Below are 27,125 nucleotides of genomic sequence, written 5' to 3'. Positions count from 1 at the left end.
GACCCATTTTTTTTCTGTAAGCCAGCAGATAACCATTCAGACAGAGCAAAGATTTCAGTCTCTAAGAGCTTTCTTCATTACCGCATTTAATAAAAAATATTTAGAATTGTCACATCCAGCATCCTAAAAACAATAAAGAAGAACAGCTCACACTCAGGCAGCAAAGCCTGGCTCTGGGATTTGCGAATGACCTGAGAGTCTCTTGTCTTATTCCAGGGATTTTCTCATTAACAGGAATTCACCAGCACAAAAGGAATGCTAACAAATTTCTGATCCCAAAGTCCCCCTTTGTATTCAATGCCTCTCAGAAAATGGGAAAAAGCAGTCATACAATACAAAATGTGCTAATATACCATAATCTATTCATATATTATGACTTGCTTATTGCTCTGGTGATTGATTTTTTTTTAGTATGCGAGAGGCTGAACATCGTGTGCCTTCCAACTGCTTGAGCACAATTATTGTATTGATTTGATGTGACAGTAGCTCTGTGTTTAAGGTGGTTTATGTTTTTTAATTTGCAATTAAATAAAGGGATGTCTACTCCCCAAGATGGCTGACAGTTGTTTATACCCTGCAGTAGTTGATGAAGCGAACTTCTATTTGGCTTCATAAAACATACTTGTTCTGTCACTCTGAAGCATGTTAGCTAGAGTGGTTTCACTTCTCGGAGTGGTTTCTTACCTAGCAAAAGATAAAACTAAACTCCAATCTATTTTAAAATAGGCAAGGTAACAACATCACTGTTGCAATGGGACTATAATGAAGTAAGTGAGCTAGCAATATTGTACTATTGATAAAAGTAATAGTGATAATATATTTCTATAGCATGTTTCAACCTGAAGGATCCTGAAGTGCTTCAGGTATTCATTTGTTCCTTTGCTCTCTCTCCCCTTCCTCCCTTCCTCTCTTTCATTGTATGTATATAAATATACTTTCATATACATATATTTTATTTAAACCCTTCTTTTTCTTCACTGCTTATATATTCTCAGCTTTGCAGAAAGGAGGAATCTTGACAGCCACTTAAAACCTGGTACTGCACAACAGTTACCAAGCTACTGATGAGATTGCTCCATTGCCCATGACTATAAGGGAATAACCCTCCTAATGAAGATCCCTATTGTCTCACACAGAAGCAAATACCTCTTTATGCTCACACTGCTTGACTACTTCACAAATCTGAGGTGCTGCACAAAAAATGGAAAGACAACATTTTCTCTCTGAAAATGTGCACTGATGCTTTATAGCCTTCAGTCAGTGAGGAAGCCATAAATGTGAGCTGAGCACACCTGTGTGTCCATCTCTTCCCTGCAGACCATGCGTGACAATGGCAGAAGACGACTGGTCTTCCTCCCACACGTATGATAAGTTCATCTCAGTGTCCCACTCTTAAACGTGGAAAATTTTCCCTATGAGGACTGCCAAAAAAAGGGGAAAATCACCACCGAGTGCTCTCTTGAAAGCTTGATTCATTGTATCTTGAAGTTAATAGAATATTTTCTACCATCTTCAGTGTCTTTGAATTGGTCTTAATTCAGTACAAAGGCAATGGATCTTTGCCACCACCAGATAGTTCATCTTGGAAGGTCTATCAGCCCTTGCTGCTTTGGTGCCTGCCAAGCTAGAGAGTTAAAGTTAACTGAAGGACATTTAAAACCAGTACCTGTTTCAAGTATAGATAAGGCCTGGTCTTGCTGACCTATGTCCAGCTGGCCTGCACCCAGAGCTATAACCTCCAAGTGATGCGGTTGCCATCTCTCCATTACCTTCTTCATTCCAGAAATTCCTCTCTGCATGAATGTGGCATGCACAAACACAAAACACCAGGAGGGTCAAATGTTTCCAAATGTTGTATAACACTCTCTCCAGCCTCGGGTGGGCCTCCAAAAATTCCACAGATTCTGGACTATCCATTCATCAACCTAAATTGAGTTCTCGTGTTTATCGTGCCATATGAAACGTGTTGATTATCAGATGATAGCATATATACATCAGAATTACTGTGTCACCTTGTGCTTGTTCAGACAGAAACAGAACAAAAATAATCTATAAATATCAGATCAGACCCTGAAAATGGATTTGTTTTGACTGCAGCAGTGCCACTTCTACATGAATATTCCAGCAAGCAATTATAACAGGAATGTAGCGGAGACTAATATTATCGAATACTCCCCTCAAGGAGACTATTAAACTAGTCATCATGTCATCATTTGCCATTAGTCAGTCCAGAGACCTGACTTAAGGAGTTGGATCCATCCAGTGTAGCAACCAGTACGTGCCGCTTGATCTCAGCATCTACCCCAAACAACCAAAATAATAAATTATGAATATCGAGTACACCAAACACTGTTGATGGCCAACCATTTATAAGCCGCCTACATGCTAAAATGTGCATTCCATTGTCTGATCAATTTTTAGGGCAGACAGGACAATTACTTCATCCAGCTACTAAACAGGAGGGGCCATTATATTTCAGGTTACCATGACATGACATAGAGTATCATCTTTGTGCAATACCCTGTTGAGACGTTGTTTTAGCAGTAGCAGAAGGCACATGGAATGTAAGTTTATGACATACAGACACATCTCTGGCAAGTTCTGCCATGACAGAAAGTGAAAATAACACCAGATTGGCTCCACAAAGGGATGGAGGTGGGCAGAATCCTCTGAAGATTTACACAGCAACAGAAACTCTTCCACCATGTATGAAGCTTTTAATCCAAAAATCTCTTTGACTCCACACATAGCCTCCTACTTTAGCTACAAGTGAGACTTTCAAGTGACTGATTTTTGAGCTATCCATTTTGCAACTCCTTCCTGTGGCTCATAGTTTAAAACACAGTTAAAGAGACATTTCAAGGTATTGTATAGTTTTTAAAAAGTGTCAAAAGCTCAGCTTGGAAAAGAATGTATATTTATTATTCCTTTCCTAACAGAAAACAGGTTATCAGAATATCATAATTTACATATTTGACAAATTCCTTGGAGTACAAAACCCCCCAAAATTAATGGATGGGTATAGGAGAACCAGAAGAAATGTTTAGAAGGCAAGCAGGCCCCCCATGAACCCTACAAAATGCACTCATCTAGTTACACCGCCTTCCGCTGGCTTCAGGGGAACTGTACTGTCCTATGCCAGCTGCAGATGAGGCCACCCGTGTTAACCAAAACAGCCCCACTGGAATCTGGAGTGTCACACGGATCTCAAACAACTACAGTTTTGACCCAAGATTTTTGAGCTGACAGATAAACCTATAATAAGAAGAAAGCTTATTTAAACGAAAGACTTATTTCATGCTATGCAGGTGTCTGAGAGTTATGTGGTGCTTGGATTAATAGTGACACGGTCATTCACACAGTACTGTGTGAAGAAATGACCTGGCTGAACTGATCCCAATTCTGTTAGCTCATGAAAACTTTGTGGAAAACCTTGCACAGACAAGGAACGACTGAATGACAGAGACTTTGAGGTTCAAGAAACAGCAAATTTCCACCTTGCTAAAGGCTTGGCATTTTCCTTCTGTATAAATGCATGTGGCAGTCTCAGGCCATCCCTGAAACACAGGTACAAGACCTGGCTCCAAACCTTTCAGCAGACCTCTGGCAAAACACTCCCAGGCACTGTTTCCCATAGAGCTGCTGGCAGGAACTATATAAATGTTCCATAAATACCACAGTGTGGGGTCCTACCCTCTGCCCAATTCCTTATCAGGCAGGAAGGGAATTTTTTAATGGTATCCTCTGTTCTTCAGGCTGAAGCTGTTTTTTATTGAGTCATAAAATACATATGCTTTTGGGGTGAGCTGAGAAGGGCAGACTGGGATGACCTCCAGATGTCCAGCCTTCCTTACACACTTTGCTGGGGTTGCTGCAGTGGGAAGGAGAGGAGGAGAGGGGCACTCAGCACTGTGAACCTTTATGTCATGTGGATATTTGTTAAACCATGGCTCACTTCATACAGATACCAGATTGAGATAGCTGTACCTTATGGCCAACCTGGGTTTTTTACTGACAACCCTCAGATGAACAGCTATTGGTGCCGGTAGTTTATGCCACTTAATTTTCTCCCTTTTCATTTGTGCCTCCTGCTCCATCTGCCCTCCACCCAGAGAGGAGACACAAGCGCTCCACCTCATTCCAAACTGCACCGGCTGAAGCGTAGGCAGTAGCACTGACAACAGATGCAGCAATGAGGTTTTCTTATTATTTAATTTCATTTTCATGGGTCTCTGAGCTGTGAAGATGCTTTTCATCAGATAAAAAGCATGAGCAAATGACCCCATCTAATAATTCAGATCCCTGCTCAGTATTGCCCCATAAGCAGTGGTATGGGCAGAACGCTGAGCAGGAACACTTTCCCCACCACCTCAAATGATGACTCTGAGTTTCCTTTCCAAGGAACCCGGGACATATACATATCACTGTCTCTGTGCACGTGCACATTTCTTGCACACCTCAGCAATGCAACCCTTGTCACAGGGGACTAGTCTGTACTTAGGAGGAACAAGAGAAAGACCTGCAGAGGAGGTAAAACGGGACCAACTTTCAACCAACTTGGACTCCGTTTTCGGCAGCGTTTAGTCTGTATTTGCCAATGGCCACAAGTACATACATGGTCATTATTATAAACTGCTTTGTGACACAGGCCAGATTCAGATGCCCTGGTTCTAGGAACGGGGGATTCAGAAAGCACTTTAACCATCACCATCTCCGCCCACAAGAGTTTAGGACTACAGTGAGGGCTTATGTAACCACAGCTCTTTGCACACTGCATGTCGAGAAGTGCGAGCCAAGATCCCATCACCCTCCTGTTCTTCACACATTATTTGGTTTCAGTGCCGAAAGCAGGGCCCAAGACTCAGAGCCTGCTGGGAACAAAGCCACACTGATATTGTTGTGTTTTGCTGCTCAAAACAGCAGACTTCAACTCAGCATCAGTGCAATGTTGTAACTGCACTGTGAGATGTAAAACCACAAACAACAGGTGCAGGAAAAGTCTTTCCAATCCTGCAGACAAATTTCCAGAATTACAAAGCTGTTCTTATTCCACAATGGGAGAAAAACAAACCCTATCGAAGACTTTTGATGCCATAAGAACCCAAGTCCATATCTGATTCAGTGACTTGAATCTCAGGGCTTGCTTGTGCTGTACACTGTTTCTGAAATCAGAAGCAGCGTATCCACACCAGCATGATTCCCAAACAAATGCCTGTTTTTTAAAGAGGATTATTCCTGGCCAACGCAGGCATATGGTGCTGCGAACCATAGTGGTGTTACACGGTGCTGTGCTGGATACCTGTACAAGCATATGTGGGGGCTACTATGCCTCTGCTTCACGCAGCATGGTGCGCTAGCCGCAATACATTTCCCACAACCTAGTTTACACTTCAGAACAGGACACTATTCACTGTTTTAAGGAGAATGCAATTCTCTCTCCCACTATCTCTCTCTCCCTTTCTGAGATCTTGGACTCCAAATTGATCCTAACAAATCAGCTAAGAATACTACCATGAACATTCCCATGAATATTTCTTTGCATAAGATAAACTGTGCTGTGACCCTTCAATTTTTATTGTATCTTATAACACCAAAAGTAGTCACCTAAAGCTGTGTGAAGAAAGAATCTCCATTGCAAGGAGCTGGCTAACAAAATAGATAAGAGAAGCAATTTCCTTCTTGTTCACAGAAAAGCTTATTAATTACACACACCCCTTCAGGTCATGGGCACAGGCACTGCAGTACTGTCACGTACCTATATCAGGAATTATTTCAAGGATTTAGCCCCTGGGAGGGTCAATCAAGGCCTTTCCAGACAGTCAGGGGTGGCCAGTGAAGCCTTTGTGTTTCTGAGCGGCAGTACCACGCACAGGGACCCTTCCTGGGGTTGGTGACCACGCTGTGCCCATTCCCTCATTGACAGCAACTCCTTGCTTTGAGCCCTGTGCTACCCTTAGTTCCCCTGAACACAGACAGATCAAGCAGCATGTGGCATTCCCTGAGCAATACCCCCAGGCAGCTGCTAGGGCGCAGGTAGGTTTTCATGCTGGTCTAAGGCATCACTTGGAAATAGGCTGGTCATGTACAGGGGGGCACCAGCCAAGCACTTCATTACCGCAGCGGGGACCTCTCCTGCAAGGCGGTCAGGGCTGCACTTCAGGCCCTTAGGAATGAAGCTGGGTGATAGGCACCGGCATGGGAGGCTGCCAAGCAGCCTCTGGTGATCCTGATGACCCTCTTTACAGAACTTGTTTACCTCAGGTTTGGTATTATCCCAGCTATATGACCCTGCAGCTGCTGTAATCCTGAAAGTGCTGGCACGGGCAAGAAATCAAATTCAAGCTTTTACTTTCCCAAAGTTTAGTTTACCACTATTTGGATCTTTCCAGTTGCCCATGATCCTTAAAGACAGAAGGTTAAACTCCGTCTCTGTGAAGTTAAGAGCATCTCCTCACCCTCTGATTTCAGCAGCCAAGGGTTGCATGCCGTCTCTCCCTCGGACAGGCCTGGGAGTCACTGGAGGAAACCAAATGAAGATGTCTGAGTAAAAGTCCAGGGGAAAAAAGAGAACCAAAGAAGCCAGAGACTGTTCTTCTCGGCGTGCTGTGTGCTGAGAGTGCATCTCCAAACACACAGACCCAGCAGCACGCGAACAGATTGCAGCCAGATTTTTGTGGCAGTTCCTTCGGGAGCAGAAGCTTCTATTTGCAAAGAGATCAGAAAGACTGGGGGTGATTTTAACCTAGAAAGCAGACATGTAAAAGCACAAACCTGCTCCCATTGCAGTCATTAGGTGTTTTACCTTTAATTTTAAAGAAAGCAGGCTCAAACTGTAAAGCAGGGGTTTTGGCAGTTAAGAAAGAAAATTAACTCTGTGGTGAATCCTGACCTAATGCTCCTCTTCTCTCTCCTCCTAGAGTGGGAGAGAATTTTTATTAAGCTAAAAGGCATATAATTTGGAAGTGATGAGAAGAAAGCTGTTATTTTTTTTAGCACACTGCAGACACGCTGTGGAATTAGCTATTGCAGCAGGTCAACAAGTCAAATAGTTTGTAAGGATTCAAACCAACTCAGTCTTATAAGGACAGACAACTACTGGCAAGAGCACAACACCCAGCTAAAGGAGACGGAGAAAATCAAGCTGCCTCCTTCAGACCCAGCTTGTTGGCCAATCTTGCCTGCAGAGAAGATGAAGGAATGGCCACTAACGCAACAGCACAGGAGGAATAGCCTCAGAGAAGGATGATGCATCTATTACAAAGCCCTACTAAATCTTACCCACTGCAACTGTTCTCCTCTCCCCCTCGGGATGCTGAAATAACTCTCCATCAGCTCCTGCTCTTAGCCTCATGGGTTGACAGAGCTCTTCAGGAGACAGAAATCTCATTTATGGAAAATATTTTCAGACACCAAAAGCAAATCAAGTTACATTTGGATGGACCAAATTAATTGTTTCCACACATCACATAAGGCTGCCTCTACATTAGCATTTTGCTTCAGAGCAGGAGTGGGATTTTGAAGTAAATCTCCCAGTCATCAATTTACCATGCATTGGCTCTGTTTGCAGAGCTGTTTTGATGTTCATGAACTAGGTTCCTTTTGGAGAAAATTAAACCAGAAGCTCCACTCCAAATATGCAGCAAAAGTGCTCCAAACCCTAAGGCAGATATAAGACTTAATGACCAAGTTGATATCTGGTCCTCCAGACAGCTTTGAATCACATGTATGATGGAAATATTTGGTTCATGGGACCAGACTAGGTCTAGCCAGAAATAAAACCCCCAAACTTCATGTAGTGTAGCAGAAGAGCCTCAGCACCAGCTGCTTCAAACAACTCTCCCACTCCTACTGCACTGATTTGCTTGCTGATCCGGATATAACCTACAAATTAGGGGTAGGTCTACGCCTACAGCTTTCCCCATCTAGTCAAAGGAAGAGAAACAAAGAGAAATCCAAATACAAAGAAGGTTTCCTGGCATCCCAGGATAAATAACAAAGGTAAATAGGGGCAATTTCTGCGTGGATGGGAAATGTCGGTCTATCTCCATCAAGGAGTGATGGAGCTGATACCACAAAGGTTTTCTGCTGGTTAAAGCTATGCAAGAAGACTCCAGTCCTTTGTGTTCCCTTTTGAAGGAAATCTCTAGACTCGCAGAGATAAGCCATAAAGCCACAAACATGCTACCAAGTAACAGGAGATTCACAGCGTATTCATTAAGGCAGCTCCAGATACAAACATAAGACACTTCATTTCAGTGTTAGATATAGGAGAACAATGCCAGCCCTGAGCTTTCTCTCTTTGCCTTTTGAACAGAAAAGCCCGAGTCCATGTGCAAGATAAATTTACTTATTAACTGAAATATTTCTTATGTCAGCTTGGTATATTTAGGCCTTCATTCTCGCATTCCTTTGGGGTATTTCAAAACTTTAAAGAGAAGACAAATGTTAGAAGTACAAAGGCCTTTTTTTTAAGATCCAACAGCCAACCAAATGTTAATCTTACATGTTTTTCTAGACTCAGGTCAAATCCATCATCTTTAATCCTTGGTGACTGTTGTCATCTGATTTCTTCACTCAGCTTCCAAATATTTTTTCCTTAACAGAATTTAAACATTCCTTCAGAAAAGTTAAAGAATATTCTTTTCTGTATCATAAGCTGACAGAAAGGAGGACCCCTATTACTTCTGCTTTACTTACTTGCTGGAAATACTGGTGCTCCTAGCAAGAACGGGTGCAGCTTGTTTGTAGGCAGGATAGACCTTTAATGGTTTCGATAAGTCAAACCAATTGAAAAGGTGCCTAGTGGTTAGTGCACATGCTGAAATGGTACTTTCTTCAGATACAGTGTGGGTTAACATTGAAGAAACAGATATCTCCCAGGTTTTCTTTTTCCTACCCAGTAGTAACAATTCAAAAGTAAGACATATTTTGAAAGCAAGCCATATTTTCACCCCCTTCTACTCAAGGAGAAAATCTGCTGCTATCACTTCATGCTGTGAGCCTGAGGTCAATCCGTGGCCTGTACAGCAAACCCAGAGCAAAATGATGGAGGTTGTTTTCCAGCATCAGAGCTAACTTAAGCAATAAATTCCCCTTTCTCCAAAGCTCCCTGAGCAGAGCAGGACAGAGCTAGTCCAGTCTAGATTTGGACCAGAAATGTGGCGAAAGGTTAATTTTCAGAACCCCAAGGTGTTCAGAACTGAGGTTCCAAACCCTAACTCTTCTCTAACAAGAAACAGTTTGTGTATCTCTCCACAACAAAGGGAATATTGCTCAGCTTGACCTCCCTTCAGCTTTATGATTGGAAGAAGCATGATACACAAGAAGCAAAATCTCCAGACAAACACTGCCAGGAGATTCCCCCACTGAGTGTAAAAATGAGAGACAAAATTGGATTTCAACCAATATAAAGTTTTGGGAAAGAATAGACTGTGGCCTAGCATATCAGTGCAGCATTATCCCCCTGATTCATTCTGGCAGCTTGATCAGGCTGCTCTCATTAGTTCCAGCATAGCAATATACAAATCTGAAAATTGTCTCCAAAGTAAAAAAAGAGGTCAATGGAGAGGAACCACTCTGTGTCTGTGAGACGTCCCACTTATGCACTGACTGGTCTATAAAGTCATCACTGGCTGATGGATGGGTGCCACAACCCCCTTCTTACACTTAAGGTGTCCTTTCTTGAGGCATCAGTGATATAATAATATGTGTGTGGGGGAAGCGAACTTGTCCTACCCCTGCCCATCTGATGGACAGTGCAGCCCCGGCCATGGCTTTCCAATGCTGTCACTCATGCCCTCTCTTCCACTCTGGGTTGGCACCAGTTCCTCTTTCCTTTTGGGATGCTACTGAATCCCACCAAACTGGGGTCCTTTCAGCAGTTCCACCCTTTGAGGAATGATCCATGAAACAAGAGTCCTTTCCTCAGGGCTCACCTCCCTCTCAGTTTCCCTTAGGTCTGCAGGATGCCCATGCATATTGTACACAGCATCTAAGTGCATTTTAAATAGCCTGGAAGTGGGTCGCTTCTGCAGAGCTCTGAAACCCTTCTCTCTCTATGCTGTCAGACAGAGGAAGCCACTGCTGCACTATATCGTGCCTGCATTGAGTTGCTGCTGTGGTTTTCTCTGAGAGATTAAGCAGAGATTTATTTCTCCCCTTCAAGTTGGTTTTTTTTTTTTTTTTTTTGTGCTGTCACCAAGCCGGGATTTCAAACTTGAGCTTGATTGGGCTTTAATGGATTTTCTACACAGCATGGCCATTGAACACCTCTGTGTGCTTCTGGAGTGACTTTGCCGTGCAGGGATATAAAGTGCTTAAATGGTAGATGGTGCTGTTACCCACTTAGCTACCAGGGTCTGGTTCTAAACCATGTCACAAAATTCATCTAGCGTTGCTCTCCCTGCGTTTGCAGGAGCCAGTATCCATCTTTTCAGCTCAGGTTAATCAGCACTGGAAAATGTATCTTAGACAGGATATTTATTCATTTTGTTACAGGGCTCAAGCAGGGACTAGCTCATGCTGTCAGGCTGCCTACCAAGAGTGCCCGCTTTGGACTGGAAGTAAATAGAAAAGAAAAAAAATCTTGAATCTCCATCCAGGGAGGTGCTTTGCAACCTTTTCTCCAGAGAAATGGGTTAAAAAAATAAAACAAAAATTAAACAAAACAAAACCAAACCATAGCAAAACTCAGCTGAGACAGTGATACGATAGTGGGAGAAAAGCAGGAATTTGCATAATGTCCTGGATACCTGGACTCAAACCAATGCTCTAAAAGGTTATTTTGCCTGGTGAGAGATCCACAACAAGGTCAGCTCAGTCTGGCCATTATTAACAATTTTGGCATGGGAGAACAACAGGGCTGGTCAAGAGAGGGCTGGGACTGAGGACTGTCACCAAATGACACGAGGCACCCACCAAACTAGGTGACTGAAGCAGCATCAGCAGCAGACGGAGCTGCAGGGCTGGTGGGGCAGGTAGTGCTGTGGGTCAGAGCTGGGTGCTGGGCTGACCCAGGACTGACACAACTCCAGGGCAGGAGAGGGCAGTGAGGAATGCTTTCCATATCGCGCTCTGTGAATCAGCAAGTAAAGCCCCCCCAGACTACAATCTGCCCTTTGCATATAACCTATACATGACAGCAAAACAGAGAGGGACGAGCAGCTTACAGTTTTCTCTCTAAAAGAAGCATCTAAACAGCCCCTATGAATATTTTGATTATCTCAGGTCTTCCAGAGCTGTGAAGAAAATGAAATTTCCTCCTTAGTGTTTGCCCATTGCCTCTTCAATAGATACAAGCTTCACCAAGCACCCACACTAAATCTGCCAACACTTATTTTCCACCATCTGCATAGTAATTGCACTAGAAGCTGAGTTTAATATCCTTAAATTCCCATTTTGACACGCTGAAGAGCTCCTGGCACACAAGGTGCAAGGGGTTATTTAGTCTCAGATTATTGACCCAGAATGAAGAAATCCAAGCAGCAGCTTTCCTCTCCCCTCTTCCCTCACCTCAGTGGCTCCATCAATTAAATATTTCCTATCTCTTCAGCAGAGACAGCTCTCCTATCACCAGGTCCATCCATCCTATTCTTATTTGCTTAGAAAGGCTCCTTCCAGCTGAGCCCTCTGTGTTTGTTGTATGATGATCTGTAGCGGATGTTTTCCCTCTTCCTTCACTTTGCCACAAACCATGTTTTCCTGACAAATTCCCATATTGTTGGGGAGGCTCTTGGTGCTTCCCCATGTCAAACTATCAGAGAGCAGCTGGTCTGCGAGATGAGCTTTTCAGCTGACCCTCTTCCTCTAAGGAGCCCCAAGGCCTGGTCTCCCCACGCCCTCTGTAATCTGAATGAGATTGCAATTTTTGCAGCTCAGACCTATGTCTATCTGTAATTTAAAAGTGGACTTCTTTCTCAGAGGAATCCTCTTTCTCCTCTCACCCAAAGAAAGCACCCTTGGAGGCTGTGAAAAAGGCTGATTTACTGGTGGAGGGGTGGGGAGGTCATGGTGTGGATCCTTTACCGGTGAAGACCTCATTCCTTCATTTCTGTGAACTGCCTATCTGTAAAAGAATAAAGATGCTACCTAGCCTTATGTCACTTAGGACTAAATGCAAAACTTGTATCTTTGACTTGGCATTCCCAAAACATTCCACCAATGCCCACACAACCCCTCAGGCACACCTCTGTCCCCCCCAGAGATCCCCCAAACATCCCTTTCTGTAACTTGTGATACTCTGGGACTAGGTGTCTTGATCCGAAGCTTATCCTGCCATCCCCACTCATTCACACAGAAATGCAAAAACTACAACAACAGGAAAAAATCCACCCTGGGATATCTTGAGATAAAATCTTAGTGTATGAGACAATTAAAAGTCCAGGGGTGGTGGTAAATCAGTTAACCAATTCAGCCCCACCACCTCAGTGCAATTCAAAAGCTGGTTAACCTTTGCAGGGTGCATCTGTGTCTGAGCACGCTGCGTGGTCCAGCACTGCACCAATGGCCTGCTATTGCTCTGGATACTATGACATGTCTTTTCCATCAAGCAAACTCAAGAGGATAAATCTGATTTGTGGGCAGTGATCTGGATGACAGTGAAACATTGCCAGCTCGCCCATGCCCGTGCGGTACACTTCTCTGAGGCATCGCCTTGCTGAGGGTGGAGCAGAGCTGTCTCTGTTCACTGCTTGAAAGCTCATCTTTAGACATAGGTGAGGCTGCCTCAACACGAATCTGTGTGCAAGCACATGGATACTGTAAAAATACCTGTCTGAATACATCCCAGCTAGGATTTGGCTCTGTTTGTACACTACTAAAAAACAAGCCTGGTTATAAACGTATTCTTCAACCTTCCCTGGTGGAAATGGCACAGCTCAGACGCAACACAGAAAAATACGCCTTTACGTTGGATTGTCCTTGTATGTGCACTGAGCATGGCTTGAATGGGGGATCATATTCACAAAAGGCTCCCATCACATGATGCGAGGGAGAAGCTCCATCAGCACAAGGATGTTGTCACACTTGATGTAGTCTAGCAACCGGCGAGGGAATGGCAGACCTTTCGCGAGTTCGCTTCTGTGTGGGTGTCACACAGATCTCCCTCAGGAAGCTGCACAGGGAAGGAAACTGCTATGCTAAATAGAGATCTGCAGCACAGACACAATCTGAGAGGAGAAATTTGGCCTTGGACTGGCGAATTGATAGAAGGCTGCCCTGCTCCTCTGAGTAGAGGTCAACTCAAGCCTGTTCAGAATGCATCTTTTCTCCTGAAGTGAGAATATTTTTTTTTCTTAGCATGGTGAATTCATCTTCAGTGCAGACATCACACCTCACAGCACTGAGAACAAAGGAGCCTGTACTATATAGCACAGTTGCTTCTTACAACTTCATTTTTATTAGTAGGCAATGCCACAAAAGCATTTAGTTAAAATAGAATAGTAGTTAGTATTAAAATAAGCCATAAAACACACTAGAGGGCTCATATTTTCTTTAAGATTTACTAAACATATGGAAAAGACAAAAGCTATGGAGGATCTTCCATTAATTCAAAATATTATTTACTCTTTGTCAAGGGAGAACTCTAAGTGTTGTAGAACACATCATTACCCATCAAAACCATGAAAACTCCCCAGATTTTCTGAAAGTTTAACAGCTAGTGAAATGTTATAAAAAATAGCAAGCCTCCTGTTTTACAAATTCTGTAGTAACTTTTAATGCCAGGAATCGCATAAACACAATACCCACAAAAGAAGATTCAGATCTAGTTTGGAGAAGCAGTTGCAAACACAATGAGGAGCAGATACCAAAACTGGCATGAAACAGAAACTGAAGCAGGTTTCTCAAGTGCTTGAGCTGACACAAGTGCATAAATATAGAAATAGGGTGAAAAAGATAAGTGGTTTAAAATTATTTTGGTTCCCTTAACATTGAAAATAACCATTTATTTAAGCTACATGTTTTTGTCTACCCATCAAGTTATTTGGTACTGAGTGACTATGAATAGTACATGTGTGATAATTTTGGAATAAGAGGGGACCTTATCACTGTTAAGTTTAACCCACTGAAAATTCATCGCAATTCCTAACCTGCCTAAACCAGAATTAACTTCCATGTTCACACAAACCCTGGGAGCCCACTTTTAAGATCCAATCCTCAGAAGCCCCCCTTTACTTTTGCATATAATGTAAGATTTGCCAGAGGTGTACAGGAAAGCACATCCGGAGGCACAGATGAACATTCAGGCTCTCACCTTCCCTAGTACACTTCTGCCCTCTCCCATCACGTTATGCAGCTCCTTGGGCACACATATAACCCCATGGCAGAAATAAATGCTGCTCCTGACTTTGCACAGTCTGGAAATGAAGTGCACCTGACTAATGCCTCTGCTGCTGCAGCTAGGAAGACAGAGGAACATATTATTCAGAGGTTTCCACTTTTCTTCATCTGTATGCATGTTGCATAATGTGTAGTTCTTTAACATCAGGACCAAAATTTTTATTATGCAAACTTATTGTGACTATCAAGTTCTCATTGAGCATTAACAAGCTCTGAAAGATACTATTAAATGTGTCACTTTAACTTCAAATTGAAGTCTATGTATTTTTAATTAATAAGTAGACGTATATGAATGTAGCAGACGCTGCCATTAACTATCTTATCAGGTTAGGGAATGGCAAGAGTTCTTCCCCAGCACTGGCTGTGAGAGCACATTCTGCTTTTATAAACTTGGAAACCAGTGTACAGTCATGTGCATAACAAAACCAGGCTGTGGCTCCAGCAGAGAGGGCACACTTAATTAGACCTTTCATTTAATGTGTCTCTGATCTCCACCTCCTCACTCCCATGATTTTGCCCTTTTCGTCTCTTGCTCCCATCTGCAGCTGGAATCAAAGGGTGTACGTAGGAGGGGTGGTGTGGGCAGGATTTCAAGGGGACGGTAGGATGCTTCAGCTGGCTGATACATAGGAACAAAGGAGGCACTGGAAGGCTCCCAAAGGCTGCAGAGCGTGGCCAGAATGTGGAAAGGAACTGGGGGAAAAAGCATCCTCACAGTCATGGTTGCTTTCCATCCGCTGAGCCAGCTCCTCATCTACTATACATGGGAGCAGGCCCTTCCAAGGTAAAGGACAATATTTACAGGAGACAAGGATTGGGTTTCTAATCTTCACCTTCCTCCCCATGGTAAATTGTTTTAGCTGGAGTTGGCTGTGACACAGATGCTTGTCCTCCTGGACCCTGTAAGAGGGGACAGGATGTTCAGGACCCTTCTTCATGGAACCCCTGAAACCCTTAAAACCTTCCTGGCTTTGGTAAAAAATTGCTGGGGTACTAATGCCTTGGGCACTATACCCAGCACCTGGACTTCCTCTGGTCTTTGTAGACCAGGAAGGGAGTCTGAAGAGAAGCAAAGGGATGGTTACCTTTAATAACAAGTTGTTTCTGGAAAGGTGGGATAAGGTAATTACACTGCAGTCTCGGTGTAATTTTAAAGAATTGACAGAGCACTCGGAACTCATATCAAGATGCTTTTCACTGTTCATGCATCAAAAGGAATTAAATACATTAAATAAATGTATTTGAAGGGTGAAGTATATCAAGCTGGTAAACAGATACAATCTGATATCATGCAAATTCAGATCAAGCAGCAGGGGATGATTTTACTTGCAGTGCCTCTAGCTAGAGCGAGCAGTGGAAGGAGGTTGCACCTATTCCTTCCTGCCTTTGCTCTTGGGCTTTGCTAGCTGTATCCCAATGCCTGCTACCTTTCAGACCCAGATCAGCACCCAAAATAAGGGGAGAATTTGCTCTTTGCTCTGATCCCAATAACCCTTGAACCTTGTCATTTGTCTCGGTTTCAGCTGGGATAGAGTTAAATTTCTTCATAGTAGCTAGTATGGGGCTGTGTTTTGGATTTTTGCTGGAAATGGTGACAATGTGGAGATGTTTTAGTTGTTGCTAAGTAGCGCTTACACTGGTCAAGGACTTTTTCAGCTTCCCGTGCTCTGCTGGGGGCACAAGAAGCTGGGAGGGGACACAGCTGGGACAGCTGACCCAAAGTGACCAACCATATGACCGTATTCCAGACGATATGACGTCATGGTCAGTATATACACTGGGGGAAGGTGAAGGAACGGGGGGACTTTTGGAATAATGGCGTTTGTCTTCCCCAGTAACCGTTACGTGTGATGGAGCCCTGCTTTCCTGGGGACGGCTGAACACCTGCCTGCCCATGGGAAGTGGTGAATGAATTCCTTGTTTTGCTTTGCTTCCACGCGCAGCTTTTGTTTTACCTGTTAAACTGTCTTTATCTCAAACCATGAGTTGCCTCACTTTTACTCTTCCGATTCTCTCCCCCGTCCCACCAGGGGGGAGTGAGCGAGCGGCTGCGCGGTGCTTGGTTCCTGACTGGGGCTAAACCATGACACATTCAAGGTCATGTGCACTTTTTTAAAATAGGTTCCTCAGTGCCATCTGATATGTGTCAGATATAAAACTAGGAAAGAGGAAGATCCTTAGAGCCTTAACTGAAAACAGAAAGAGTCAGTAGCTCAAACTCTCTAAGCTCCCATAGATTACAGACCATTGAATTCAACCCTGATATTTCTGTTCAGTATAAGAATTTGTGCCTGGCTAAACTGTCCAGGCATCTGGTCTGGGAACTGAAGAGACTTTCAGATGAAGAAACTACAGCTTCTCTTGATAGTTCGTTCCAGTGGTTAATTGTCCTCATTATCGAATGGTATGCCTAATTTCTCATTTGAATTTGTCTGCCTTCAGCTTGCAACCACTGAGTCTTGCTGTCTTTCTGCACTAGATTATATGCTTACAAAGGTATTTATACACTCAAGTTAAGTCACCTTTCACTCCTTCGTTTGATGAACTAAACAGACAGAGCTTTCTATGATTTCCAATTATACGGTGTTTTCTCAAGGCATCGAGTCACTTCAGGATGCCTTTTCTGCACCTCCTCTGATTTTTCAGTATCAGGTTGCTACTGTAGACTCTTATGTCTAGTTTCAATGAACTAAATTTCACCTATTAGTCCTTACTGGTCAGCTATACGGCTTCAGAGGCACCTCCTTAGTATGAATGCCCTTGCTTAGACACTTAATGCTTGTTCTAGGTCATTTCTCATTGGATCACACCAGGTGTTCACACTGAGTTATTTGTTCACTCTCACCTCAAGACCCCCTTGCAGCCCTCGCTTTCCCAGAGAAACCACTCTGCCTGCAATCTTGCTCCTAGGTGCGTTACCTGTCCTACAACTATTTCAAAACAGATGATAAAAAGGCAGATAAGAGAATCACGATAAAGAAGAGGGGTGGGGGGGAAATATGGCAAAAACAAACGTCGGAGCTGAGAGTGGATGAGTCACCGTGCAGAGTAGGAACGACTGGGTGAATATTAGCTCTGTTCAGCTGACTCCAATGACGCACAGTCATTTCTCTGCCTCAAGAGGATCATTACTGGCTCCACCTCAACATGTTCAAAGGAATCTCACGAGGGGACAAACATCAGCCTCTGCCATCCCAAGAAGGCCAGGAGCTATGTGGCTCTGTCAATCCTGAACGGAGAAATTCAAAACAAAACAAAGATGTCAAATGTGTTGAAAATACCACGCCCTGCTCTCTATTCCCAAAGGTTTAGGAGAATACAAATAAGCTTGATGCACACGTGCCTAAACTAACACACTGAATCACATGGCTGCTAAATCCTTGCAGCTAATTAGTAGGCTGACATATTTCTGATTGCAGGCCAGATAACTGTGGGGGAGAAGGGATGTGTACTCAGAGTGTGGGTATTTATATGTGTCTGTATCATCACTCAGAAGGGTTAAGGAAATAAACGAGCTCTTCACACCCTCCTGCTTCGAATTTCACTTGTCAAACCAAGAAACCACTTTGGATTTGCTCTGATATCCGTTTAATTTCTAGTTATTTTTCTCTGACATATGCAGCCCACTGCTGCCAATTATGTAGGTTATATTTCTGCCAACTTTACTGTGATACTGCCTTTAATAATTTATATGAACATGCCTCATATGCTTATGTGCTGCTCTGTGTGTGTATGTGTGTGTTTGTGTGTGTGTGTTGCCTCTTCCCATTTTTTAAGCCATTAAAGCAAAGAAATCTTAGGTAAAACACTGGTTGAGGGATGAAGTTACCTCCATAAGTCTAATGTAGAAAGGGAATTCTAATCCAGAGAGGAACCTCAGAAATTCAATTGTCTTAAACATCCATTTTGAAAAAGCTAGTAAATTTTAAGGGCATCTTTCCCCAGGCGGGATGAGCAGGAATTTAAGCCAATCTCTTTTGGTCCCCTTGGTTTAAGCTTCCGTATCTTGTGGATGTCAGCAAAGCCCAAACTGTTCTGCTCAATTTTTATAATCTACCTGGCCACTCCAGCATAGTCTTGGCCCATTGCTATAACCTAACATGTCACCAGTTTCACCAGCTGGTAAACCCAGCAACAGTGGTATTGTCTACGTTACAGATAATGAGCATCTTAATAGGCAATAGATAATTAAACATTCAGTTGGGAAATGATGGGAATCAAGTAACAGGGGATTCAGCCTTCTAAAAAGCCCTATTCCACCAATAACTGCCTCATGCATGCAAAAAGTTTTTGTCTCCAAATTAAGACTCTAATCCTCGTTGCATCAACAGCTAGCAGAATCTATGCCTTTATATTTCTCTCTCCCTCCCCATCGCTGTCTAGGGTTATTTGTAGTATGAGATGGTAAGGAGAACACCAGTAGTTGTCTCTGTCCAGCCAGACAAGCAAAACCGCTGATTGGCTTCCAAAGAGGGGAAGAAAAAGACAAATCAAAAAAGGACTGAAGTAAGAGGAAATTTGGGGTCATGAGGGGGCATTCACTTACATTAAATTTCCTTTTTTCCAGCTATAGCAATAAAATGCCCAATATACTGCCACTTCATCCCCAGTTCATCGAATTCTTCTCTGATGGGCAGTTAGTTGCAAAGGATCCCTTTCATGGCAAGAGGAGGGTGAGAAAGAGCTTCTCTGTCTTCAGAAAGAAACCATCTCTGCTTTTGAACTACTTCCTTCAATACTGATAAAAAAGGCCTTTCATCCTCCTTTAAGTGCATCCATTTTAAGCTGGAGTCAGTCAGCTTTTCAAAGTTAACACAACTCAATCAAAACTGAGTTAGCCTTGGAAACTGCACATTAACTAGAATTTGATGCTAGATTAAGGAAGCAGAGGAAAAGTACAATGAGAAAAGTTCTCTGACTCTTTAAATATCTCCTGTAGGAAGCGTTAAGGCACTACCTCATCTTTTCTGCAACTCAAACGAGAGGGAAAGACAATACCATGTAGCTATTATTTAGACTTAAACAGGGAGGCATATGCCAACTCAGATGCTCTTCTACAAGAAGTCTGGCTGATTTTAAGAGCTCTTTGTGGGGAGTACAGCTAGCACTAGAAGCTGCTGGAGGAAACTAAGGATGCAAGAATTCTGCTCATCCCACATCTTTGTGGTAAAAGCACGTTTTCCTCATGGCACTTTTACCCTCCACCCTGACTAAAGGCATCGTGGCACAAAATACATCAGCTAAAGGACTAAGAAATTATCTTGGCTAGTGCATCTGAGCAGGTGTTGGCTTGTCAGTTCAGCTCGTTGATAAGGTAAATGTATATGGATGCAAATACGGATGATCTGGGGAGAAGCAGCCCAACTCATGAAAAGCAACCAATCATTTTGATTTGATCAATTTATTTCTATGTAGACAACCAAATAGTAAATAATTTCTGGATGCTTCCAGCTTAGCCATAAGGGGCCTTATTTTGCTCAGATAACATTGTAAAATAATTCAACTGCAGAAACTTTGTAAAGTCACAATTAGTATAAGAGGAAAATGAAGTTCATAATGTTTTTTCTGCTATTATATCCTGAAACTGATATCCTGAAACATCTCATCCCACTACATTGTACCACTAGCAAAATTTATCCTGGTCTCTATCTCTTCTTTAGAGTATTTTATTGCAGAGAGTGAAGACATATTACAGACAGAAAAGGGAGACTGATTTGCAGAAACACAAGTAACTGCGATCTAGTGTTTCAGTATCGAATTATAATAGCATGGGTATTTGAATTCATAAAGCAATTTCTTGATGGGCCTCCAGAGAATCTGTAGCAAAATTAAGCCCCCTAGGTTCTCTTAGAGGGGCTGGTAATACTGTTGCAGCAAGAGCCCATGTATTTCAGACCTTAGTGACTCTTCTCAGCCCTGTTGCCTGTGATGTGCTGGTTAATACAGATATTACACAAAAGGAGCTAAGCCAATTTCCTGTGCTTTAGAGGCAATTTACTAAAGTTTTCTTTAAGAATGGTTAGCACATATTTTTGGTGATAGGGAAATCTCTTCAGTGCCCAAGCTACAGTTTGATTGGATATTCCACCGTAGGTTATACACATTTACGAGAGTGGAAGTAATCATGTAATTAAGGTTGCCACCTAAATTCTCCTGTGTTTTTCTTATTTATGTGACCAATTCCTCCACTAGAAAGTGATTCTCAAATCACAGTCTACAGAGAAATCCTGAAATCACAACTTCAACACTACAAAGTCTAAAATGCTCCATCTCAGAAATGCTTTAACGCATTTCAACCCAAACAGAGGTTTCTAAAGGAGCAATGAGTGTTGCAGCTTCAGGTAACTGAAGTAACTGAAACTCCTACGGCACCCTTGCTAGGAGGGGCTAAAATAATAGCTGGCACAAGCAGCGGTACCTTCTTCCATCTCCACTTGTGGTGCATTATTTGGGAGAACTGTCCCAACAGCAAAAATGTGCACAGTGAGAAGGGGAGAGAAATCCCGGTCTAATTATCAGCGTTCATCGCCGATACTTGAGGGGAAAAATGTAGCTATTAGCGGTATCTCTACACCGAAACCATGAAGGCTGAGCGCAGGAGGTCTCGGCCCATAGAGAGACTCCCCATGGCAAACTGGTACTGCCCTTCCACCCCCCCCCCCCCGGCTGCTGCTCCTTCCAGGGGCGCAGCTTGGCCGGCTCGCTGCCCGCAGCTGCCCATCCAGCCGCCCGACGGGCACATGAGCGATGGACTGGCGGCGACTGCCATCTCGTGGGCGACCAAACCGGAGCGCTTGGGCACCCAGCACGACCCGGCCCCAGAAGCAGCCACCCCGCAGGGCCGGGAGAGAGCCGGGTCAGTAGGTCAGTAAGGCACCGCTGCGCTGCCTTATTGCGCGCCTGGTGCCAGATTTCGCATCTTCAGCCGTTGACTCAGCCTATCTTTCTCCTACTTCATCAGCCAGCCAGAAGGCAGGGTTTGTAGTAGGCAAATAACAGGCCGATTTGAGTTTAGGCAGGTGAAGGTGCTGGGTGTCTTTTAGATACCTCAACGTCCCAAACCCAATGTGGGCACGTTGCAGCTGCTGTTACCAAATCCACATTAACGTTGTTCTCTAAGTCTCAGCCAGCGTCAGGGTCTCGTGCCAGATGCCACCACGTTTCAAGACAGTTGTTAATCTGGAGTGTAAGATTAACACTGCAAAAAAAGTACTCGTATTTTAGATTTTTCCATACCATTAAATAGAGAAACAAGTCCAAAATCTTTGCAAGCTTGGGGCTGAGGAAGACTAACCTGCTATTATTTTCCTTTTCTCCTGGGTGTCACACTTCAGTGGCTTCACTGACTGAAGGCAAGATAAATCATTTAGCAACATATTTCAGAGTATATTTTGCTCCCAGCTGCAACTGCCTATGAACCGTGGTTTGCAGCACCCTCCATCTATAGTGCCCAAGGAATTCTACAGTCATTTCCTCATGTAAGACAGGTCAACATGAGTAAGCATAGCTGAGCAAATCACAGCACAGGAAAGTTGTGACATGCCCAAAGTAATGAAATAAGCCATTGGAACAACAGACACAAAGGAGCCCACCATCATAATCATGTAATACGCTCCTGTCTACTCGCCATAACATCCCAAACGAATTCTGCCGTCGGGGATATCAGGACAACCTCATTAAAGCCAATGAGGTTGCATGGATGTAAATGGAGACAGAATTTGGCCAGCTCACATTCTATAGCATTTGTAGATCTCTTTTTATAGACTATTTAGCTGCAATTATCCTTCAGTGCTGAGCCAAATGCACATCTGATAATAGCCACTCTGGGTAGCATCCATAAACATGACAAAGGGATCAGCTTTATCATCTTTTTAATATCTGTATCCAAGTCTTTTTCCAGCAAGACTCAAACCAGTGTACCATCTCCAGAGGACTTTTGCTTTCTTTGAGGCTTTTCCCCACTTTGATTTCAATAAAATAGGGCACCATTTCTTTTGTAAAAGTTTCTTCAAGCCTTCAAGAGCTCAGTAAACCACATCTCTGCTGCAGCTCTCCTGCTCTAATCTACCTCCCCGGCACACGTCCATTCTAAGCAACTCCTTTACCTCCCTGCAACTCCACAGCTTTCATCTCCTCTCTTACTTGCAGCCACTCACAGCTAGCTTGAGCTTTGCAGGCAGCTACTGCAGCCCAGCTGGAAATAAGAAACATTGGTCTGGCTTCAAGTAAGGCTAAATTTGGCCTCATATCCCTCAGCCTTCTTACTTCCCACATGGTTCTGGGGAAATCCTGACCCTGCTGAAGTCATCTGGAAAATTAGCCTAAACGTCAAAGGAGGAGGACTTCATCCCTGTTCTAAGGGTTTTGAAATCATTTGCCACACTGGGGGGTCCATTTTCCTTGCTAGCCCCATCAGTCTCATCACTGTCTACCTTGAGTGCTATCCAACAGGACCAGGAGACAAACGAGACAGCTTGCAAGCCTGGTCCACTTCCAGTTTGAACCATTTTAATTTCTCCTTCCCTTTCAGAAGGCATTGGTCCTACGCCACTGCTTCTTCGGGGTATTTGTTGTTTTCTCTAAAAGGCTGTTGTGCTGACAAGCCCACTATGTTTTTTCTATCGGTGCATTGATCCAGACAGAGGTTCATTTGATTGATTCTTTCGTACACACCACCTATAAGACAATTTGCCATTCTGTGTGGCGAAAATAAGACATTGCAAAATAATGAAAGCATGTGAAAAAGGAGTCTTAGAACCCCATCCTCCCTGCAGCTCTTCCCTGTAGGGAAAGTTAGCCTGGGAACATACAAAATGTAATGGAGAAATAAAATGCTTTCTAATGCATGACTGGAATAAAGAAGCATGACACAGTTGCCTTGGCATTGCGTTCTGATCAGTCAGATGGCAAAGACATCATGCTTCACTTAGCCCCAATGTGCCAAATGTGTGACAAGTAAGAGAAGATATGTGGAAGGGAGAGGGACATAAGGCTGCTTCTGGTCCAAAAGCCCTTTCTGGACCCTGTTGTACTCACAAAAGGGGTCCTGAATAGAAATCCAAATGAGCCTGGGGAATATTCATACGATCTTAATGTACCATGACTGCTGCCTACCAGCTCCAGATAAGTTGGATTAATAAACTGCCTTTCGCTTGTGACACCTCAGCATGAATTTTGCATTAGGCTCAATTCAGTAAAGTTCACAACTGACACGCTTCCTTTTATGACAATCCTTTTCAATTGTTTTTTGCACTGGGATGTCATAAAGATGTTTGAGCTTTTTTCTGGCAGGGAACTGTCTTTTATCTTGAAAAAAGAGCTTTTATAACCCACTCATGCCGATAGCACTCTTGAATTAAGTCAGAAGGCAAAGCCCCTAGTCCATTTATACTATTAACAAGACAGGCATTTTTTAGTGTCAATGAAAGCTCGCCTCAATGCTGGGCTTGTCACAGTGGAGACATTCAGTGCAATTAGGGTGGGGCTGATTAAAACATGAAGAGGACATGATGTGATAAGATCAGCAGAACCTTTTGGAGTCATTAATGTAAGGCGAGTGGATCATATCTGCCAATTAGAGCTTACATGGCACTTGCTAAATTTATCAGACCATGAATCTGTTCTTCCTTAATTGATAAGCAGGTGGCATGGCTGATCTGCGTCCAGATTCTAGGAGGAGGGATAAAAATGGATGGATGAATGGATGGATGGATGAATGAATGATATGATTATGAGATGTGTTTATCTCTTAATGACACACACTAATTAGATACTTCCTTTCTCTGCAGCAGCTGCTCAGGTCAGGGATGATTTGAAAGAAAGCTCTATTGGAGCTAGATGGAAACGAAGGGTATAGGTTTAGGGGACTATCTGGGGGAGAATTTGACTGCAGCCTAGCAAAATAACAGAAATCAAAGTTGGATAGAGGATTAACATTCCTAACCTGAGATGGCTCTCAGCCACTGTACAGAACCCAGTCCTGCAAAACCTTACAGAATTCAGCTACAGTCAGTTCCTGCACAGTCTTATCTGTGAAATAGGGAAAATAATACCGTAATACTTTTTTCTCTTACCCTTTGTCTTTTGGGCCTCTTTAGACAACATGTCTTTCAGAGAAGGAAATGCTCCTTGCTATGCAGAGTCGTGATCTCACTTGGGGTATCACACATACTCAAAAACATCTAGTTGGCCTGCAAAGACACAGCAGGCTTATGCATGCAAAGACCCATTATCCGCCCGTACTCTGTAACTCCTGCCATTTACTCCTAGGCTGCATGAAAGGGAACTTGGTGCCATGGTGCAATCCCAAATGCATTCTAGCTCCCTTTTTCCCCCTGAGCATAAGTAGGGGCAGATTTAAGGCTTGCTGTGTGGAAGGGAAACACATTTTCTAGACAGCAGGTTCAAAGTGGCTGTGCAGATCCTTCCTTTCTTCCATTAAATTCTAAAAGAAGATGGAAATGTGGATCTTGAAATGATATAAACCCTTGATGACCCTGAAACATCTCAGCTTAAATATATGGAAGACAACCTGGAAAGAGTAGGCAGGTTTCGTCCATGTGTACTCTGGATGACTGCTCCACTGTGTTTCGTAGCTTCAATTTGATAAACCACAGATTGGTTCTCTCGCTTATCACAAATAAGCCATCAAGACCTATATATTACCCCAAAATTGGCCTGGAAAAGTGATTCCTCAGTTAGATAAAATGTATTGCAGTTATTTTTATTCCTGTGCTGACAAAGCCAGGTGTCTTGGTTGTTGCTGCATTCAGAGAAGCAGGAGAAGCAGCACATTTTAAAATGGCTTAAACCAGCTCTTTTCATAACCAAGGCAGGACTTCAGGGATATCCATACAGATTAGTCTGACTATGCTCCCTTGCAAAGGGTCAATTCTCCCATTTTTCACCAGGGCCTGAGTCCCAGTTTCCAGTTTATCAGGTGCCCAGCTGTAATACCATGGTTTTACATGGTCAGAGCTGGTTCTCTGTTGTTTGGGTTGTGAGCAGGGAACATTTCAAGGGAAAGGTGAGATTATTTGACCTATTGAAGAAATGGGGCTTCTCACAGGGCCCAGAGGAGAGGATTGATGCAGGCAGGAATTATCAGCCATAGGAAGGAAAAGGACACATGAACCCAGGAGACCTTCCTAGGCTCTGGTAACTTTACAAAAAACATGATCCTGCAAACCCTTGTCCCTTCAAATCAGCTCATTCCCTCCCTCCCCTAGAAACACCATCCTATGTTTGATGTGGTGTTACCATAGCAACACTTAATTAATAAACCCCCTGCCCCCTGCACAGCACAGGTAGCATCTGCAACTAGCATTTAACAGGAAATAAAAGCAAGGAGTTCAGGCAGTAAAAGGCCTCGCTCTAATCTCAAGTGTGTTTACAACAGCGGCGTGGTGCCTGTGCACTGGGGAGGGGAAGAAATGCTCTGGTTTTTAATTACATGAGCTGCACATAGCAGGTAATTAATATGGAGCAAAGTCCAGAGACGCCTTGAGCTTCCAACCCTCTGATCAGCAGCGCAGCGCCAGCACTTCAGATCACACGTGTGGGATGCAGCAGCCCCATGCACGATGCAGCATCCTCTGAATGTCTCCACAGCACCCCAGGTACCCCCCTATGCGCAGTGATTCCGGGACGAGGACCAGGGCTTGCTCTCCACCTGTCACCACAGCCTTTCCCCCACTCCCTCCTTGCTCAGTGCCTGGGAGGTCAGGGCCCGGATATTTCTGATTAACACCCCACACACCCTCCCTCCCCTCCTTTGGGAGCAATTTTAGCATCTCCTGATGGAAAACATGCAGACTGCAATTATGGCGAGGCATTAGAAACAAACGGTTCTTATCATTTATATGAATTGCAGATGTGTGGAGACTTTTCTGCTAATAAATTCTGAGCCGTAATGGATCAAGCATGTGATGTTGTGGTTTCTAATGATAACAAAGCCTCTGTGTTTTTGCTTATTCTGGCAGAGCACTTTCACAGCATAGTGCTTCCAGGAAGTTAAGAACAGGTGAGAAGATATGTAGACATAGAGGAGGCGGCAAAATGCTCCCTCTGAGCCACTGAACCCCTCTTCTGATTTCTCTAGTTTCACTGTTTGTCTAATTTAATATGAAAGTATCTAAGAAGTCATCTGGAATAAAGGCCCCCTGAGCTAAGGCTGTCAGTGTATCATCTTGCATAGGATCACAGAGATTCTGGGGCTAAACCATTGTGATTACGACACATTGTCCAGGTAGACAAGGCTCCATAAGGTCTCCTCTCCTCCTCCATTTTAATGTTCTAACCCTTGCTTTTTGTTCAAGTAAAACTTGTAGGTGGCAGAGGGATCCCTGAATTTGCAAAGGTCCTTAATTTGGTGTTCTGAACAAGATGGACACAGTCAAAAATAAACAGGCAGCAAGGACTAGTGTTGGCAATAACCTGCTTCAAGTGGGAAGTTGTATGACCTTCAGATGGCTGTTCCAACCAATATTCCTATGACCTCATGAGCATATATCTTCTCCCCTCTCCTAGGGGACCCTCCGCAAGGCAGTTCATGGCTGAATGCCATACAGCAAGGAGAGCCCCAGCCCAAAATGAGGGACATTTCCTTTCCCAAGGACATGCAGACACTAGGTAGACCTGCAGGACCTGGGGATGTTCCTCTCAGACGTAGAGAGAGATCACAGCAGGAGGGTAAGGAATGCGAAGGAGAGAGGGAAGTGGCACTACAATGAAGGGAGAGAAGACGTGTTCCCTGCTGCCTCCCACACCGCTGCAACGGCTTATCGCAG

This window comes from Phalacrocorax carbo, chromosome 7, assembly GCF_963921805.1.
Source record: "Phalacrocorax carbo chromosome 7, bPhaCar2.1, whole genome shotgun sequence".
NCBI lineage: Eukaryota > Metazoa > Chordata > Aves > Suliformes > Phalacrocoracidae > Phalacrocorax > Phalacrocorax carbo.
Note: the sequence above shows the minus strand (reverse complement) of the source record.